This window comes from Ailuropoda melanoleuca, chromosome 13 (genome assembly GCF_002007445.2).
Source record: "Ailuropoda melanoleuca isolate Jingjing chromosome 13, ASM200744v2, whole genome shotgun sequence".
In the NCBI taxonomy this organism is placed as follows: Eukaryota; Metazoa; Chordata; class Mammalia; order Carnivora; family Ursidae; genus Ailuropoda; species Ailuropoda melanoleuca.
This window is the reverse complement of record NC_048230.1, coordinates 83260233-83279473: the sequence shown is the minus strand read 5'-3', so window position 1 is coordinate 83279473 and position 19241 is coordinate 83260233. Positions and strand designations below refer to the sequence as shown.

At 36.5% G+C, this 19241-nt stretch overlaps 1 protein-coding gene across 6 annotated transcripts in view; it reads left to right on the top strand.

Moving 5' to 3' along the window:
* TASP1 (taspase 1) overlaps positions 1-19241 on the top strand; it is a 260013-nt gene that overhangs the window by 125901 nt on the left and 114871 nt on the right. The gene's annotated exons all lie outside the window — the stretch shown is intronic.

Here is a 19241-nt window from a genome sequence, read left to right as displayed (position 1 = left end):
AGTCCATAGTCTCTCATGTTTCATTCCCCCTTCTGATTACCCCCCTTTTCTTTATCCCTTTCTTCCCCTACCGATCCTCCTAGTTCTTATGTTCCATAGATGAGAGAAATCATATGATAATTGTCTTTCTCTGCTTGACTTATTTCACTTAGCATTATCTCCTCCAGTGCCGTCCATGTTGCAGCAAATGTTGAAAAATCATTCTGATAGTTGAGTAAAATTCCATTGTATATATGGACCACAGCTTCTTAATCCAGTCATCTGTTGAAGGGCATCTCGGCTCCTTCCACAATTTAGCTATTGTGGACAATGCTGCTATGAACACTGGGGTGCATATGGCCCTTCTCTTCACTATGTCTGTATCTTTGGTGTATACACCCAGTAGTGCAATGGCTGGATCATAGGGTAGCTCAATTTTTGTCTTTTTAAGGGACCTCCACACTGCTTTCCAGAGTGGCTGTACCAACTTGCATTCCCACCAACAATGTAGGAGGGATCCTCTTTCTCCACATCCTCTCCAACAATTGTTGTTTCTTGCCTTGTCTATTTTTGCCATTCTAACTGGCGTAAGGTGATATCTCAGTGTGGTTTCGATTTGAATTTCCCTGATGGCTAATGATTTTGAACATTTTTTCATGTGTCTGTTATATTGGCTATAATTATTCTAAGAAGAAAACCTTTTCCTCATTATCTATTTGGCTACCCACAGATGCAGTTTATAGAGGAAAGGCAAAAAAGATGCTCAGGTCTTTTTATTTATACATCATTTTTCAAAATAATGAAATGATGCTCAGGTAATTTCCTAAGATGCTCAATTAGGTCTTATTTTATTGAATTTGTTTTTTTAATTTACATTTATTTGTTCATATGTGAAATTGTCAATTTGTAGATTTTTGTATGTTTGATGTGTTTCACTCCAATGCATTCATTATTATTTTCCCTCCTGCATTTAGAAGCTCTGACATTTGAAAGAATTCTAAATACAGCTGTGTATTTAGAAGTTATTAGTTACATACACATTTAGGATTGTTATGTCTTCTGGATAAAGCTGGATAAATTTTATCACTATAAAATATCCTCCTTTATCTCTAGATAACCCTCTTTGTTTCAATTACTTTGTTAACATTGACACAGTCACACCAACTTTCTAAATGCTTGCCTGGGATATCATTTTCCACCATTTTACTTTTAGCCTATCTTGCTTTTTATATGAAATTATGTTTCTTATAAACAAATGGAGCCCCTCCCCTTTTAAAATCAATCCAGATTGATAAGCTGAGCCTTTTACATGGAGTGTTTAGTCCATTTACAATTAGTGTAATTATTGGTATGATTGGTCAAAATCCTACCATCTTGCTTTTTGTTTTCTATTTGTTCTTTGTTCTTCTGTTCTTTTCCTGTTTTCCTTTGGATTGAATATTTTTTAGTAGTTCATTTTTTTCTCCTCTATTACTATTTTGTTCTGTTTCAACGTATTATTTTTTTTTGTGGTTGCTCTAGAGATTACAATATGTATCATTAATTTACCTTAGTCTACTTTAAAATAATAATATTTTACTTCACAAGGTAAGATCCTTTTAACAGGATACATTCATTATTTCTTTTCTACCCTTTGAGATCTTGGCATATATTTTTATGCTCGTATTATGAACCCCACAATGTATCATCTTTATTATTATTTTTAATTGATTTTATTTCTTTTAAAAATTATTTTTACTTTAAGTGGTCTGTTATCTTTTAAAGAAATTTGCACACAAATATACACATACACACATACTTAATAGCCTTTTAAAATTAAAAAAAAATTTATCCAACTAGCTCCTCTTTTTGATGCTCTTCATTCCTAATACCAAGCTTCTTGTATTATTTCTCTAGCCTAAAGAATGCTCTTTAGTATTTTTATAGTTCAGCTTTGCTGGTGATGATTCTATCATCTTTATCTATCTGAAATGTCTTTCTTTATTTCTCCTTTATTTTTGAAGGTTATTTTCTCAGCACAGAGAACTCTATGTTGAGTGTTTTTTTCCTTCAGTAATTTAAAAATGTTATACTTTTGTCCTTTCACTTTCATTGTTTCTGTTTAGAAATTGTCCCCTTGTGTGTAATATATCCTTTTTTTTTTCTGTTTTTAATATTTTATCTTTGGTTTTCAACAGTTTGACTATGATGTTCCTAAGTGTGATATTCTTCATATTTATCTTTCTTAGGTTTTACTGAGCTTGCCAGGTTACTGAGTTGATTTCACTTGTCAGTTTTAGAAAATTCTCGACCATTATATCTTCAGACATTTCTTCTGCCTTGTCCTCTCCTCTGCTTCTGGGACTGCCACTATATGCCTTTGGCATTCTCCTACAGATCTGGGGTACTTTGTTCCATTTTTAGTCATTCTCTTCCTCTTTGTGTTTCAGTTTGGGTAATTTCTCATGACTGTTACAAAGTTCATTGACTTCTTTTCTATGTGTTTTATTTTATTCGGTTCATATTTGAAGATTTTCTCTGCTGAGATTTCCCATATTTTTATGAAAATTTCCCTCTTTTCTACTAGATGGCTACATAAAACAATTATTCTAATTATTTTAAGGTTCTCATGTGATAATTCCAACATTGGAGCCATTAGTAGCCTGTGTCTTTTGACTTCTCTTGTGTATAGGGCACATTTCTTGCTTTTCATATGTTCCTAATCATTGATTATATGATCAACATTATGTTTGGAACACAGACAAGATTGAAGAAAATATTTGCTACAAAAAGGAGCACAGTTCATATATCTAGTGCAGAGGATCGGGTCAGTCTCATTTGCATTCGACATATTAAAGAGTTTAGAACCATCATTCTTTTTACTGGTAAAATTGTTCCATCTTTTATCAGTAAAAGCCCCTTTAAGTTTGATTCAGTTCTCTTTGACATAACTATCTTTGATAGTTGTCTTGCTTTTAGGTAGAACAAGACATCTCAGACTCCTCTTGGATACTGCCATAGCCAGGCCCAGAACCAGTCATTTCTCCAAGGATCCTTATTTCTTACAGGAAATAGTATGATTGAAACATGATAATCTAATTTTGGTATTTTCACTGCAATTTCCATATTAGCCTCTAGGTGATGATAGTGTCACTCTTGCCTTTGTCACATGAAAATCATGGTCCCGGCAGAAAAGTATTTTTATTGGAAATCAAAATGAAAGTTTAGGGGCACCTGGGTGGCTCAGTAGTTAAGCGTCTGCCTTCAGCTCAGGGTGTGATCCCAGGGTTCTGGGATTGAGCCCTGCATCAGGCTCCCTGCTCCACTGGGAGCCTGCTTCTTCCTCTCCCACTCCCCCTGGCTTGTGTTCCCTCTCTCGCTGGTTTTCTCTCTGTGTCGAATAAATAAATAAAATCTTAAAAAAAAATGAAAGTTTAGCTTCCTGGTTTATAATAATATGCTTGTAGATTTTTAAATAGTCATAGCTGTGTGGATTCTTAATTTGGGGTTTGTGGACCCTAGGGAATCTATGCATGCGTTTTCATGGAAAATTCCCTGAATTTCCTTAGACCATTTAATTTTAGGCAAAGATATCTCTCATGCCCTAGGAAACACAGTCTTAGGCAGCTTTTGAATTAAAATTATAAGAAATTTCTTGGCTAAAATAAAAGTTTAAGAAAGTAATACAAATGAATGTATTTTCTTCTTTAACTAGCAATATTTCTTAATAATGATGTGAAATGAAAACCTTGAGGGGTCCTAAATTTTATATTGTCTATTTGCCTTTTACTACATGTCTTATTTGAGGTATCCTACCTATTTTGCTTTTCCCTTCTTTTACCTGCTTCTATGATTTTTCTGCTAGTTGGTGGTAAGGTGGCTTTTGGACTTTTTTTTTTTTTTTTACTGTTCTTCCTTAAATTCTACTCTGATCTAGACAAATGAATATGATTACCATTTTCCCCTTTCATCTGCAGAACTTTTGTGTCTTTCTCCAACGTCAGAACTACCCTTGATACTTTGTTGACTAGAGAAAGGGATAAGCAGTGACTAGTGAAGAGATTTAAAACTTTCCCCGCATCATACTTCTTGAGGCCTCTAAATACTGAATGTTGTTTTTAAACTCTGAATAGAGCTTTAAAACTGATGAAATGATTTATATTGCCTCTCCTTTGTACAGAGGAATTTATTGAGAAATAACATTAACTCAGACTTCCTTTTTCAGTTTTTAAAGAGGCTGTGGCCATTCAAATCACCCCCATAAATCACTTCTAAATTTTGTCATTAAGAAATTTATTAATTAAATGTTTAATATATATGGTCAGCTTAGTAGTTATACATTAAATTTATGGTATGATATAACTGTCTTGTTTATGTTCTTTCCATTTGTGGGCTTTGTAAATATATATATAATCAATATGTGTACTGAAATATTTATTTTACATTACATGTACATTATTATAGATGTTTATAACTGCATCTTGGGTTTTTTTCACTCATAAAATGCATACTATGGCTTTGATGCAAAATGAAATCTCCGTCTTTAATATTATTCCTTTGGGACTTGATTAGTGATTGTTTCTAGGATGTTGTGGTTTAAATTGGGAGGTATCTACAGTCCTAAGTGCTGGTATCAAAATTTGTTGTGCTATTTATCTGCAGGTAATTGTTACTTTGATCTTGACAGTGGACTTAGGTTTTTGAGGCTTTTGAGTTTTTCTTTGTATCTCCTTTTTTTTCCACGATGGTATTAGCGTGATTTCTGCAGTGGTGGACCATCATGGAACAAGCATTGCTTAGAATTACAAGACTTGGATGTTAGACTCTTTGTTTTTCCAATTTACTTTTCTTATTTGTCCAGTGGGGGGTGAAAATACCTTCCTTACAAATTAATTGTAAAGCCTTAATAAGGTGATATTTGTGAAAGCCCCAGATATATAGTAGTTGATCAATTAATGGTGAGTCAGTCATGACTTTTTATTTTCCCCCTTAAAAAATAAAGTCCTCTATAGTGAATTTAATCCAAATATATTATTTTATTAATTAACAACTTTTTATAAGGGGTTTCTCATAAGTGTTCTGCTCATTGCAAGTCAACTAAATTTTAACTGGAAAGTTATTGAAGTTCTAAAAGTACTTACAGCTATAAAGTTTTTTCTTTTTTTCTTTTTTTTATTTTTTATAATAATTTTTTATTATGTTATGTTAGTTACCATACAGTATATCCTTAGTTTTTGATGTAATGTTCCATGATTCATTAGTTGCGTATAACACCCAGTACACCATGCAATACGTGCCCTCCTTAATACCCATCACCGGCCTATCCCATTCCCCTACCCCCTCCCCTCTGAAGCCCTCAGTTTGTTTCCCAGAGTCCACAGTCTCTCNGTCTATCCCATTCCCCCACCCCCCTCCCCTCTGAGGCCCTCAGTTTGTTTCTCAGAGTCCATAGTCTCTCACGTTGCATTCCCCCTTCTGATTACCCCCCCTTTCTTTATCCCTTTCTTCCCTTACCGATCATCTTAGTTCTTATGTTCCATAGATGAGAGAAATCATATGATAATTGTCTTTCTCTGCTTGACTTATTTCACTTAGCATTATCTCCTCCAGTGCCCGTCCATGTTGCAGCAAATGTTGAGAACTCATTCTTTCTGATAGCTGAGTAATATTCCATTGTATATATGGACCACAGTTTCTTAATCCTAATATATAAAGATTTTTCTTATGAGGAATTTAAGACCACTTAACCTAAGCCATTTATTTTTTCCAGTGAGGAAACTGAGGCATGGAGATCTTCGGTGACTTATTTCAGGTTCCACACCTGGAGGGTGGTTTTCCTCATCTATGGTTCTTCTCTCTAATGGAACAGGACTCTGGGTAGAAGGTGTACAAGAGCATCAACTTAAGATTACAAACAGTGATGCTACTGCTCTAATGAAGTTCTTCAATGTAGATAAGTCTAATGCTTAATGCATGTAGTGTGTTTCCCAGACAAATGCAACAGTAGTGATAGGATTTTAGGGGCGCCATCATAGCTAAGAACAACCCTTGCAGTGATGTAGTTTTCTACTGCCTGACACCATTTGTCCTAGGTGCTCTAATCATAGTGTTGTAATTGAGGTAACTAAATTTAGAATATTTAGATCAGAAAGCAAGATACTATTTTATAATCTTTACACACACTCGGAATGAATATGGGGTACATTCCCACACTGAGATGTGACTTTGACAAAGAGAAGCAAGGGAAAGAAGGGGTGGCTCAAGCTTTGGAGGGGGTGCCTCTGTGTTGTTAACCAGACTCTTTCTGACATGGCAGATTGGATAAAGGCTTTTCACTACTCATTTTGTTGGAGCTTTTTCCTTTGTTTTTTTAATTTGTCAAAGTATTGGCATTCACAGAATTGGAACTCTTCTCATTTTGTAGCTACCTCTTATTCAGAAAGTTGAATCTTACGTGGTTTGGCTATACCTTCTCAATAAAATTGATATTAGTGATAATAACTAGTAATTATCAGTCATTTAGTATATGTAGTGTATGCCTTGCACTGTGCTGGAGATGAGATGGTTTCCTGTGTTTAATTATAACTTTTCTAATCTATTTTTCTGTACTTAAAGTAATTTGAAATGCTAAAACATATATTAATCACATCCTAGTTTGTAAGAGATGAGATTTCTAGGAACTAATTTGTAAAATTGATTTCTCTTTTGGTTATTTATTATTGAGCAAAAAAATTGGAAAAGCCTGAGTTGTTTTTGATAGATTACTATAAATATCCAAAGTGTGCTGATGGGATACGGATTAGAGACAACTGAATACTGAGGAAACATTAAATGTGTGTTGGTGAATATAACCTTTAGACTTGACTGGATTAGACATCTTCACTACTTATTCCATCTCTTTATAAAGCTCCTTATGTTTTCTTCTTGTATATAATAGTTTCCAGGTTTGATAACCGTGAGGACACTGTGAAGACTGAAATCATGTGTGTTTTATCACTTTTAAGGCAGTCCTCTCTTTAATTTCACAAGACAGGCTTGAAAACCAGAAGTAACCTAACTCCAAAATTGGCAGTAAATCCTCCGACAGGGAAAAGGTGACGTACTATGCAATAAATTCCTTTGTTGAAAAAGAGATGTTGCAATACTGGAAACTGAAGTACCAAATGTTTCCTTTTAAATTTGGAAAGGCCTTTCCTCATTACTTATCTGTCCCTGTGGACTTCTAACAGGGGATGTGTTGAAAGATTTTTCAGATGCCCACTAGCCGCAGTGAGAGTGAATGGCAGCATTTATAAGATGACATAAATACTTCACAATCATCAGTAATCCTTGGAGATGTGTGGTGTGCCAGTGGTACTGAATGTGAGCTTTTGTTGCTGCTGATCCTGTACTTGTGTACGCAGGCTGCCTGGGAATGTGGGTTATGTCTCTCCTGTGAATGCAACTGCACTTTCCCCCTGTAGGGACTCCTTGTATTAGAACTGAGGTTAGAGTCATTTAGAAGAAATAAAGTCTCCCAAAGAAGAGCAAGCTCTGTGAGATTAGGATTTATTCTTTAAAAGCCTAATCTCATTTTGAGGTCCTGTGGAGGAATTATAACGTACCACTTAAACACTCCATTAAAACTCTACATTGGAAAACTACATCAAAAACTTGACACATAAGGTTCTTTTAATCTTCATTTTGTAATAATGTGGCTCATACCGCCACTGCTGCCACTATTAAATTGAGACAAAGATAAAAAGGATTAAAAATTATCTTGAAATGATGAAGATATATCTTAAATATCAGCCAAGAGTTGGTAAGTTTTGTTTCTCTATCCTTATTGCAAACACTTTTCAGTTTGTTACTTAACTTTTGGAACTAAACTATAATTTGACAATATGATTTTTGAGGGCTGTTGTGTTTGCTTTTTTTTTTTTTTTTTCTTTTCAGAGAGGGAGAGGGAAGGCGGGTGCAGAGGGAGAGAGAGACTCTCAAGCAGACTCCATGCCCAGCACTGAGCCTGGTATGGGACTTGATCTCACAACCCGCCCCCCAAGATCATGACCTGAGCCAAAATCAAGTGTTAGACACTCAACCGACTGAGCCACCCAGGCGCCCCTATGTTTGCATATTTTTAATTATCTTAGTTTGAAGGCTGCATCTGTCACTAGAGCTGAAGTGAAAATACTAAATGTGTGAGGAAGGTCAGATGAATAAAGCACACGTAGCACTACTTCAGTCTCCCTTACCGACCCATGAACGCAGGTAGAGGGAAGTAAGTGAATGGGACCAAATCCTGTTATGGGAGACTCTGCCTTGCTCTTTACTCTCTGCCTTAAGAGAAAGTATTGTGAATGCAGGAGTGTAATATTAAAGTCAGGCAATAAACCTATTGGGAAAGAAATATAGGCATTTATTATAGAAATTAGGGAAAATAAGAATAAATAAGGAATAAAAATCACACATAGCCCACAATTCCTGGATAACCACAGTTAAAATGTTTTCTGCCAGACTAAGAGAGACTTTTTTCATATTATTTGTTTTGTTTTGATAGTGAAAGGTTTACTCAGGTGATCATTTTGCCTCTATGTGAAGGCTCAGCTTGCTTTGAAGCAGTAGCCTTCAGAACAGCAAATCAAAGGCTAAACTCCTTTTTAACTATATTCTAGGCTCTTGGTGATGATTGTCAGGCTAGCTGAGAATCGCCTTGTTATAATAGAAGAAAAATACAAAGACTAGAGGAGAGACAAGAAAATGATAGAAAATGGCCTTCCTCTAAGAAAGTTATTACCCTCATTGTAGTATTTATTAAGTGCTTACTAAGGTTCCAACCCCATGCTAAATGTTTTATGTTCATTGTTTCATTTTGTCCTCACAATAGCTTCGTGAGGTAGCTGCTACTTGCATTTCTCATTTTACAGCTGACGAAACTGAGGCTTAAATGAAGAGTTCCAAAGTTACTCAGCTGGATTTAAACATAAGTCTAGCTGTAAAATAGAAAATACTAGCTCCTGGGGCACCTGGGTGGCTCAGTCGGTTAAGCGTCCAACTGTTGGGCTCAGATTCTGACCTCAGTGTGGTGAGATCGAGGCCTGCATAGGGCTCTGTGTTCAGTGGGGAGTCTGCTTAAGACTCTCCTCCCTCTCCTTCTGCCCCCCACCCGCCACCAAAAGTCTTCTTAAATATGTAAGAATCTGTTTTTTCAGGCATTGTAAAGGATTTGTTTTAATCGAAAGGACTCTCATTTATTCAAATAAATTAAGAAGAAATTTGGTTGGTTGGTAGTAATTAAGTGTATCATGGATTTTCCAGAGTAACTCAGTGAAAATAAATGTGCTCAGACCAAATGATCTTCTTCATGTATTGCTGCTAATGGTATCTGATAAATATACCTACTTGAACTTACCAGAAATTATATTTGACTCAACGCAGTTTTGTTTGAGTTGAAGGAAGTAGCTAGAAGTTGTCTTCTTTCAGTGTAAAGTTTTCTGAGCCATTTTCTACCTCAGCAAATAGCTGTCTATATAGATTAGGAATGCATTTGGCTCAAATATCCATTGAAAGATGAATGAATAAACAAAATGTGTATATAGAAAACCATAGAATATTATTTAGCCTTAAAAAGGAAAGAAATTCTGAAACATGCTGCAATATGAATATGCCTCGAGGACATTACGTTAAGTAAAATTAGTCACAAAAGGACAAAAGTGTATGCTTCTACTTATATGAGGTACCTAGAGTAGTCAGATTTGTAGAGATGGAAGGTAGAATGGTGGTTGTCAGGGTTGGAGGGAGAGAGGAAATGGAGAGTTGTTGAATGGGTGCAGAGTTTCAATTTGGGAAGATGAAGTTCTGGAGACAGATGGTAGTGATGGTTATAGAGCACTGTGAATGCCACTGAACTGCACACTTAAAAAATGGTAAATGGTAAATTTTATGTTTATATATATTATACCAAAAGGAAAAAATAAAAAAAAAGAATGCATTTGGGCTTAAAAAACAGAACTCAGTTACAGTGGCTTAAACAGATAGTTTTTGTTTTGTTTCGTTTTAGATCTCATGTAACAGGAAACCTGGAAGGAGCCTGGGGCTGATCGGGCTACCAACAGTGTTGCCTGGTACCTGGTCTGTCCTTTCTCTCCTACATTCCTCAGTGGGTATGCCTTCCTGCTCATGTATGTCACCCCACAGTCACAGGATGGCCGCTGTACCTCATTTAGCTGTGCAGGTGCAGGCATGGAAAGTTAGATTTGGACAGATGACAGGGACATTTAATGTAGTGCTCCCTGACTGTTCCTATGCTCGTCCATATTTCACACCCCCATTATTGTTGCCTGAGACCATGTGACTATTTCTGGCCGCTGGACTGGAATGGAAATGATATGTGTGACTTCCAGGCCCTGGATGTCCCTCTTGTTCTGGAGGGGGTATGATCCAGGAGGTACAGTTACAGACCTATCAGCCTAGGTTTGTACCTGAGTGACTGTGTGGAGCACATTCTCTGGTGACCTAAGTACAACTTATAACAATAATGAGAATTATATTTTTGTTATGTTAAGCCACTAGGGTTTGGAGGTTTTTTGTCTTTGTAAGATGTTAGTCTTCTGGCCTCTTTTGTTGGTTGGGAACTTATCAGTTAAATTTCTTTGTAGATGATCCTTCTTTTCTTTATGATTAGTTTTTATTTTTATTTTTTATTATTTTTAAAGATTTGATTTATTTGCGAGAGAGAGCACGAGTGGCAGAGAGGGGCAGTGGGGCACAGGTGCCCTGTGATTAGTTTTTAGTTATCTTTGGTCCAGAGCTTCATGGTGGTATACCTAAGGGTGGTTTGTTGTTACTCATCTTAATTGGAACACTGTATGCATCTGCCGTTTAAGAATTTCCTTGTAACTTAAATTCTGGAAACTCTTATTCATTCTCTCTTCAAATGTTAGTACTCCCTCACCCCATTCTTTCTTTTCTCTATTTCAAAATGCCTATTAATCTGTTGGATATTCTCATTTATACTCCAGGCTTCTTAATGCCTTATTTTCCTTCTCTTTATCATTCTAGGTTGCCTTTTAGGTTTTTTTTTTTCCTTCCATAGGTATACCTTTTATTTCTCTCTCTTCATTGAGTTTGAAACAATTTTCTTTTAATTTGAAAAGTTTCATCTGGTGCCTTGAAAAATCCGCACACCTCCCCCTGGCACCTGCTCCCAGATTGCTCTGTTTCTTAAATTTATGATCTCTTTTCCTTTTAATCTTTGTACTACAAATTGTTCTATTACAGGGATAGTCAGATTATGACCTGTGGGCCAAATCTGGCCTGTGGCCTATATTTGCACAACCCATGAGCTAAGAATGATTTTTAAATTTTTAAAGGGCTGTCCTAGGGGCACCTGGGTGGCTCCGTCGGTTAAGCATCTCCCTTTGGCTTGGGTCATGATCCCAGAGTCTCGGGATCGAGCCCTACATCAGGCTTCCTGCTCGGCGGGGAGTTTGCTTCTCCCTCTCCCACTGCTCCCCCTGTTTGTAATCTCTCTGTCTCTCAAATGAATAAATAAAATCTTAAAAAAAAAAAAGCATTGTTATAAAAATAAAAGAAGAATATTTGACAGAGATCATATGTAGACTATAAAACCTAAAATATTTACTTTATCTTTTTTAACAAAATGTCCACCTCTGTTCTAGTACCCCTTCTTGGTTTGGTAATCCTTCTATTTTTACATCTGCTCATTCCATCTTGTAAGTGTGTGTGTGTGTGTGTGTGTGCACGCGCACGCATGTGTGGTTTGTAATTTTTTGTGAATTCTTCTTCAGTAGGGTAAGGTTAAGGTTAAGCATCCCCACAAGAAAGGAGATCTATTTTATTGTCACAAGAGAGGAGACGTATTATAATTCTGAAGTCTTTAAATGTGGGGCATATTGGAGTCTCAGCAACAGGAAGCACACTGGGAAGGAGCGACCTGAGACTGGGCTTAGGGTTGGGATTAGTGAGAGATGACTGGGCCATGGAGAGTGACTCATAGTGGGCTATGGGAATGACCAAGGTTCCTGCTGAATCCTGGGTTCTCATCTAAATCCTCAAGGTTGATCTGTAAGATAGACAGTGAGTGTACTGGCATCTGGACTGGCCAGAATGACAGGTGACTGAATACTCAGTAGCTAAATAGGGGTCCAGCACCAGTGGGCAGATCTGACATTATGCAACAGCACTCCTGCCAACTGCTGTGCACTCTGGGCCTAGCACCAAATAGGTGCTCAGTAACAATCTGATGAGTGAGTAGATGGGAGAAGAATTGAAAATCCAGTCCACATTTTGGGGACTGGTATGTACCAGGTAGCACCTTGGCCCTAGAGTACTAACAAGATAGGAAGAACCTAGAGAGATACCTCTGGTAGTTGTTTTGTAGATTCTCGTGGATTTTACATAAACAGTTATGTCATCTGCAAAGCAGTTTTGCTTCTTTCTTTCTGATCATTATGACTTTTATTTCATTTTCTTGCCCTATTGCAATGGCTTGAACTTCCAGAATATTGTTGAATAGGAGTGATAAAAGCAGGCATCATTACCTTGCTTCTGATCTTAGGGAGAAACAGTTCAGTTTTTCACCATTAAGTATGATGTTAACTATAGGTTTTTTGCAAATGCTCTATTTATGGAAATTGATAATTGAATTTAGAGGCTTGTTCAGATTCAGGTGCAGATTTTTTGGTGTGGGGCAAAAAATTACAAAGGTGTCATTTTATCAAGGGACATTTAACATCTTGTGTCTTTTTGTGGTATTAGGAGCTATTGATGATTGTTGCCTATGTCAGTTACCACATTATAGGTTACAAATGGTTATATTCTAATTCTGTTTAATTCTTCTTCATTTATTAATTGGGATACTTCTGTGGAGAAAATTTTCCTTCATGAACTGTGTGGTTACCCTGCTGTACAGTTCCTATAGGAAGGACAGAGAAATGCTAGATTGTTTAACTTACCAGTTTTCAGAATAGTGAATTGGTTCCATACCATCTTTCAGAGGTGACAGATGCTTTTTAGAATGTAAGTTATGAATTTACTATGTGTTTCAATCCATGCAGTTATCATTCTTAGATGCTAAAATAAGTAAGTTCTTTTAGAATTTGGTATTTACCGACATACCTCATTTATTGTGCTTCACTTTATTGTGGTTCACAGATATTCCGTTTTTTTCCAAACAAATTGAAGAATTGTAGCAACCCTGTGTTGAGCAAGTCTGTTGGCACCATTTTTCCAACAGCATTTGCTCACTTTGTGTCTGTGTCACATGTTGGCAATTCTCACAATACTTCAAACTTTTTCATTATTATTATATTTGTTATGGTGATCTCTGGTCAGTTATTATGACTTGCTGAAAGCTCAGATGATGGTTCACATTTTTTAGCAATAAAGTATTTTTTAATTAAGGTATGTACATTGTTTTTTTTAGACATAATAATATTGAACACTCAATATAAACTAGAATATAGTGTAAACATAACTTTCATATGCACTGGGAAACCCAAACATTTATTTGACTCACTTTATTGCAGTGGATTGGAACTGAACCTGCAATATCTCTGAGGTATGCTCATATCACTTTTCTTCTAGGTTTGTTGTTAGGTCTTCATTCTATATATAATTCATGTTTTCTGCTAAGATCCGAGAGTATAAATACATGCTTGTCTAAATAAGGACAAAAGGAGGACACAATGAAAGGCTTATTTCTTCATATCCGTGTATAGTGAATGGAACTGTTTGCCTTTGAATCACACTTCAGCTATCTGGCAGCATATTCTAAGAAACCTTGGAATTTTGTGGGTAAAACCACATAAGTCAAACTTTTCTTTGATTGGAACCTGCAGGAGAACAAGCTTTTGATGTCAACGCTCTTATGTTAGAGGTGATATATGTCTGAATAGAAGTCATAATTTTAAAAGTTTCTTGGTGAAAAATCAATCATTGGAAAACCCTATATATTCTTGTATAACAACGGAGGAAAAGTCTCTCTGACACATATTGTGTATTTTTGATGTAATGTTGACTTCATGTGGTTTAGCTCTTTGACTTGAGGCATGTGTACATAACCTTCTGAACACTCATTTAGCTTATAATATGCCAATTTCCTAACAATTATTATTGTTCTAAAGTATAACATTTCACTCTTCAACATCAAATATGTACACAAAGGGAATTAAAATTTATGGAGTTTCATGAGCTTAGCACAGTGTCTTTACATAAAAATGGTTTCTTTTCTATTAGCTTTATTGCTTTTTTTTTCCTGATTATAAAAATAATATTGCAAAATTTAACAAAATAGGGGACACCACAATCCTGCTCAGAAAGTTATATATTAAATTGCATTTCCAGATCTTCCTCTAAGTGTAGATGCTTTTGAAATGGTATTCAGATCTGGAAGGATATTTACATTTACACTTTACCAAAAAATACAAGGAAGTTACTTCTGGCAAGATATCAAGTGACTCTTTTTTTAAAGATTTATTTATTAGAGAGAGAGAGAGAGAGCACGAGCATGAGCAGGGGAGGGGCAGAGAGAGAAGCAGACTCCCTGTTGAGCAGGGAGCTCAATGTGGGGCTTGATCCCAGGACCCTGGGATCATGACCTGAGCTGAAGGCAGACACTTAACCCACTGAGCCACCCAGGTGCCCAAAATATCAAGTGATTTAAAAAAAAACTTTCACACTTTTTAAAATTATTTTTAATTTAAATTCAATTAATTAATATATAATGTATTATTTATTTCAGGGATACAGGTCCGTGGTTCATCAGTCTTATATACCCAGTGCTCATTACAACGCATACCCTCCCCAGTGTCCATCACCCCTTTACCCCATCCCCCCACACCCTCCCCTCCAGCAAACCTCAGTTTGATTCCTAAGATTAAGAGTCTCTTACGGTTACTTTCACACTTTTTGAATGGTTTGTACTTTTGACAATGAGTATATATTGTATGTGTATTCATAATATGCACCTATGTGTGTCTGCATCTGTGCATGTACATACTGAGGGAGGAAATGAGGGAGAGAATGGGAAGGAGAGGTGTACATATGAAGGGAAAATTCCTGATATGAAAGGTATAACGATGGTTTACAATTATAGATAATATTTTTTAGGGTGATTTATTGTTGGTGCCTAATGCCTGTCACAATACATACCAGCTAAGTAGAGAATTGTGTATTCTATCAGTTTGTGTTGCTTTTTGTTTCATAAATTTAAAAATTTGTAGATATTATTTAAGAGTGGTTCTTTCATTTGATAATCTTAGCCCACATTTCTTTTTGATTGCTAGGAAATTTTACCAGTGTAGTGTGTGTGTGTGTGTGTGTGTAGATTAATAACATGAGAAAATGTTACTTTGTCCCTGTACCTGTGGGGAAATCTGAGTGGATGGTAGAGATGCTCCTTCTTTTGCTGTGAATTTTTTGACTATGAGTTGAATCATACTTCTCCTTTAGTCTCAGTAGGTGCTCAGACTTTTGATACCTTTTACCCATTATGTGAATTAATGTAGATTTCTAATAAACTAATGGAATACCTTTGGCAGGATTTCTTTTTAGGTGAGCTTTTAATTTTTTTTTTCCTCAACAAGAATATTTTTTACTTGAAACGTACTTCAGAATATGTGATTCTAAGAGATACATATAAAACATTCCATCCAAGAAAATTAGAATACACATAAGAATCCCCTAGTTAAATCACATAAAAAGAGACATAACAAATATTACAAGTTTAAGAAGATTGAAATCATACCAACTATATTTTCCAACCACAATGGTACAAAACTGAAGATCAACAATAAAACAAAGATGAAAAATCTACAGTGCAAATATTAAATATTTAATATGTAAATGTTAAGTAACACACTATTGCACAAGCAACAGGCCAAATAGGAATCAAATGGCAAATCAAAATATGTCTCAAAACAAAAGAAAAAGAAAACACAATATTCTAAAACCTATGGGATGCAGCAAAAGCAGATGTAAGAGTGAAGTTTATGCTATAAATGCTTGTATTAAGAAAAAAGTTCAAATAAACAACAATACACCACAAGGAACTAGAAAAAAAGAAACTTAGCTGAAATTTAGTAGAGGAAGGAAATAAAGAAAAACCAGAAATTTTAAGTAGAGACCAGAATAAACAATAACATAACATGGAAAGTAATGACCAGTTTTTCCAAAAACAAAACAAAACAAAATTGTGAATGCTTTAACTACATTAACTAAGAAAAAAAAGAGAGAAGACTCAAAAACCAAAATGAGAAATAGAAAACAATACAGCAGATAACCACAGAAATACATAGTGTGATAACAGATTACTATAGACAGTTTTATACTAAGAAATCAGTTAACTTAGAAAAAAACCCCAGATAATTCCTAAAAATGCACAGGTTGCTAAGATTCAGTCATGAATCTTAAATCCAAGAAGTAGGAAATCTTAGACCAATAACAAGGATGAAAGTTGAATTAGGAATAAAAAATCTTCCAGCATAATCTTTATCAAAATCTTACAAATAATGGAATAGAGGGAACACATTCATAATCATTCCATGAGGCCAATATTACCCTGATACCAAGCAGGATAAAAACAATACAAGAACAGGGGCACCTGGATGGTTCAGTCAGTTAGGCATCTGACTCTTGATTTTGGCTCGTGTCACGATCTCAGGGTCCTGAGATCCAGCCTTGTGCTGGGCTCTGCACTCAGCAGGGAATCTGCTTGAGATTCTCTCTCTCCCTCTCCCTCTGCCCATTACCCTGCTTGCGCATGATCTCTCTCTAAAATAAATAAAATCTTAAAAAAAAAAAACCAACCAATATGAGGCACCTGGGTGGCTCAATAGGTTAAGCGTCTGCTTTTGGCTCAGGTCATGATCCCAGGGTCCTGGGATCAAGCCCTGCATTGGGCTACCTGCTCAGCAGGGAACCTGCTTCTCCCTCTCCCTCTGCCTGCTGCTCTGCCTGCTTGTGCTCTCTCTCTTTCTCTCTCTTTCTCAAATAAATAAAATCTTAAAAAAAATAAAATATAATAACCAAAAATAATACAAGAACAAAAAAGTCTAGTTTGTCCAATGTAAGTATTGCTACTCTGGCTTTCTTTTAACATCCATTTGCATAATAAGTATCTCTCCACCCTCTCACTTTCAGTCTGCAGATGTCTTTAGGTCTAAAATGAGTCTCTTATAGCCAGCATATGGATGGGTCGTTTTTTTATACATTCCGACACCTTATGCTTCTTGATTTAGTTAGCATTTAACATTTAGTCCATTTTCATTTGGAGTAATTATTGATAGGTATGTAGTTATTGCCATTTTATTACTTGTTTTGTCATTGATTCTGGAGATTTTCTCTGATCCTTCTTGTCTTTGCCACTTTTGGTCTCTTCTTGGCACCAAAAAGTCTCCTTTAATATTTCTTGCAGGGCTGGTTTAGTGGTCATGAACTCCTTTGGTTTTGTTTGTCTGGGAGACTCTGTCTCTCCTTTCATTTTGAATGATAGCCTTGCTGGATAGAGTGTTCTTGGCTGCAGATTTTTCCCATTCAGCACTTTGAGTATATCATGCCACTTTCTTCTGGCTTGCCAAGTTTCTGTTGAGAAATCTGCAGCTACCCTTATGGGTTGTTCCTTGTGAGTTAAGGACTTATTTTGTCTTGTTGCTTTCAAGATTTTTCCCTTATCACTGTATTTTGCAAATTTAATTACAATATGTCTTGGTGTTGACCCGCTTTTGTTGATTTGATAGGAATTCTCTGTGCCTCCTGATCTGGATGTCTGTTTCCTTCCCCAGACTAGTAAAGTTTCCTGCTGTTATTTCTTGAAATAAATTTTCTGCTCCCTTTCTCTTTCTTCTTTTTCTGGGACTCGTATAATATGAATGTTATTACATTTGATGGGGTCATTGAGTTCCCTAAGTCTATTCTCATGGTGTATGATTCTTTCTCTCTTTGTTCAGCTTCATTATTTTCCATTATTTTGTCTTCTGGATCATTCATTCATTCCTCTGCCTTTTCCAACCTGCTATTCATTGCCTCAAGCTTATTTGCAATCTTGTTTATTGTATTCTTCATCTCTGATTAGTTCTTTTTTAATTCCTTTATATCTGTTGTATGGGATAGAATGTTTTCTATTCTTTTCTAAAGCCCAGCACATATCTTTATGATTGTTGCTTTAAATTCTCCATCAGGCATGTTCCTTACATCTGTTTTGCTTAGCTCTCTGGCTGTGGCTTTATTTTCTTCTTTCATTTGGGATAGATTCCTCCATCTTTGTATTTTGTCTAAGTTCCTGCCTTCTTTTGTGTGTTAGAAAAGCCCATTATGTCTCCTGCTCCTGAAAGTAATGGCCTTATGAAGAAGAGGTCATGTAGGGCCCAGGGTCTGACATTTCAGGGAATGTCTCCCATGTGAGTTATGTGTACTGTGCTGTTGTGTTTTGGTGGCTCTGTCCTTCAGGCCAGTCATCTGCAGAGACTGTCCTTTGTTGTGGGCATTGTTTGGTTCCTTGCCTGACTGTTGTGAGTTTTAACTAGGTGTGCTCTGGTCTGCTTGTGAAATGACCCTGATACCAACTCCAGCAGAACAGAGGCCCTGTAGAACTCTGTTTGGGACCTGTGGTGTGGGCAGGGGTTTCTGCTGGTCTTCTGGGGGAAGGGCCTGTCCCACTGGGACTGAAGCAAGCTTGACTGAGAAGGGCAGTACCACCAGGTGTGTGGGACATGGTGTAAGCAAGTTAGGCAGCCAGTGCCCATGCTGAGCTGCTTCCCTCAAGATTTTATTTTAATTTTTTAAGAAATGGGAAGCCGGTCTTATGTATTTACTGTTCTCATTTGGGTAAGAAGATATTTACATTGTAATTAATGCAACTGATTTTATATATAATAAGCATTTCAAGTGGCACTTAGTATTTTTTTTTTAAGATTTATTTATTTGAGAGAGAGCATGTGTGTGGTGGGGAGGGGCAGAGGTAGAGAATCTTCAAGCAGACTTCCCACTGAGCATGGAGCCTGATGCGGGGCTCGATCTCATGACCCATGAGATCATGACTTGAGCCAAACCATCATGACCTGGGATGCTTAACTGACTCACCCACCCAGGTGCCCTGTCACTTGGTACTTTATTTTTTTTTTAAGATTTTATTTATCTATTTGACAGAGAGAGAGACAGCCAGTGAGAGAGGGAACACAAGCAGGGGGAGTGGGAGAGGAAGAAGCAGGCTCCCAGCAGAGGAGCCTGATATGGGGCTTGATCCCAGATGCCAGGATCACACCCTGAGCCAAAGGCAGACGCTC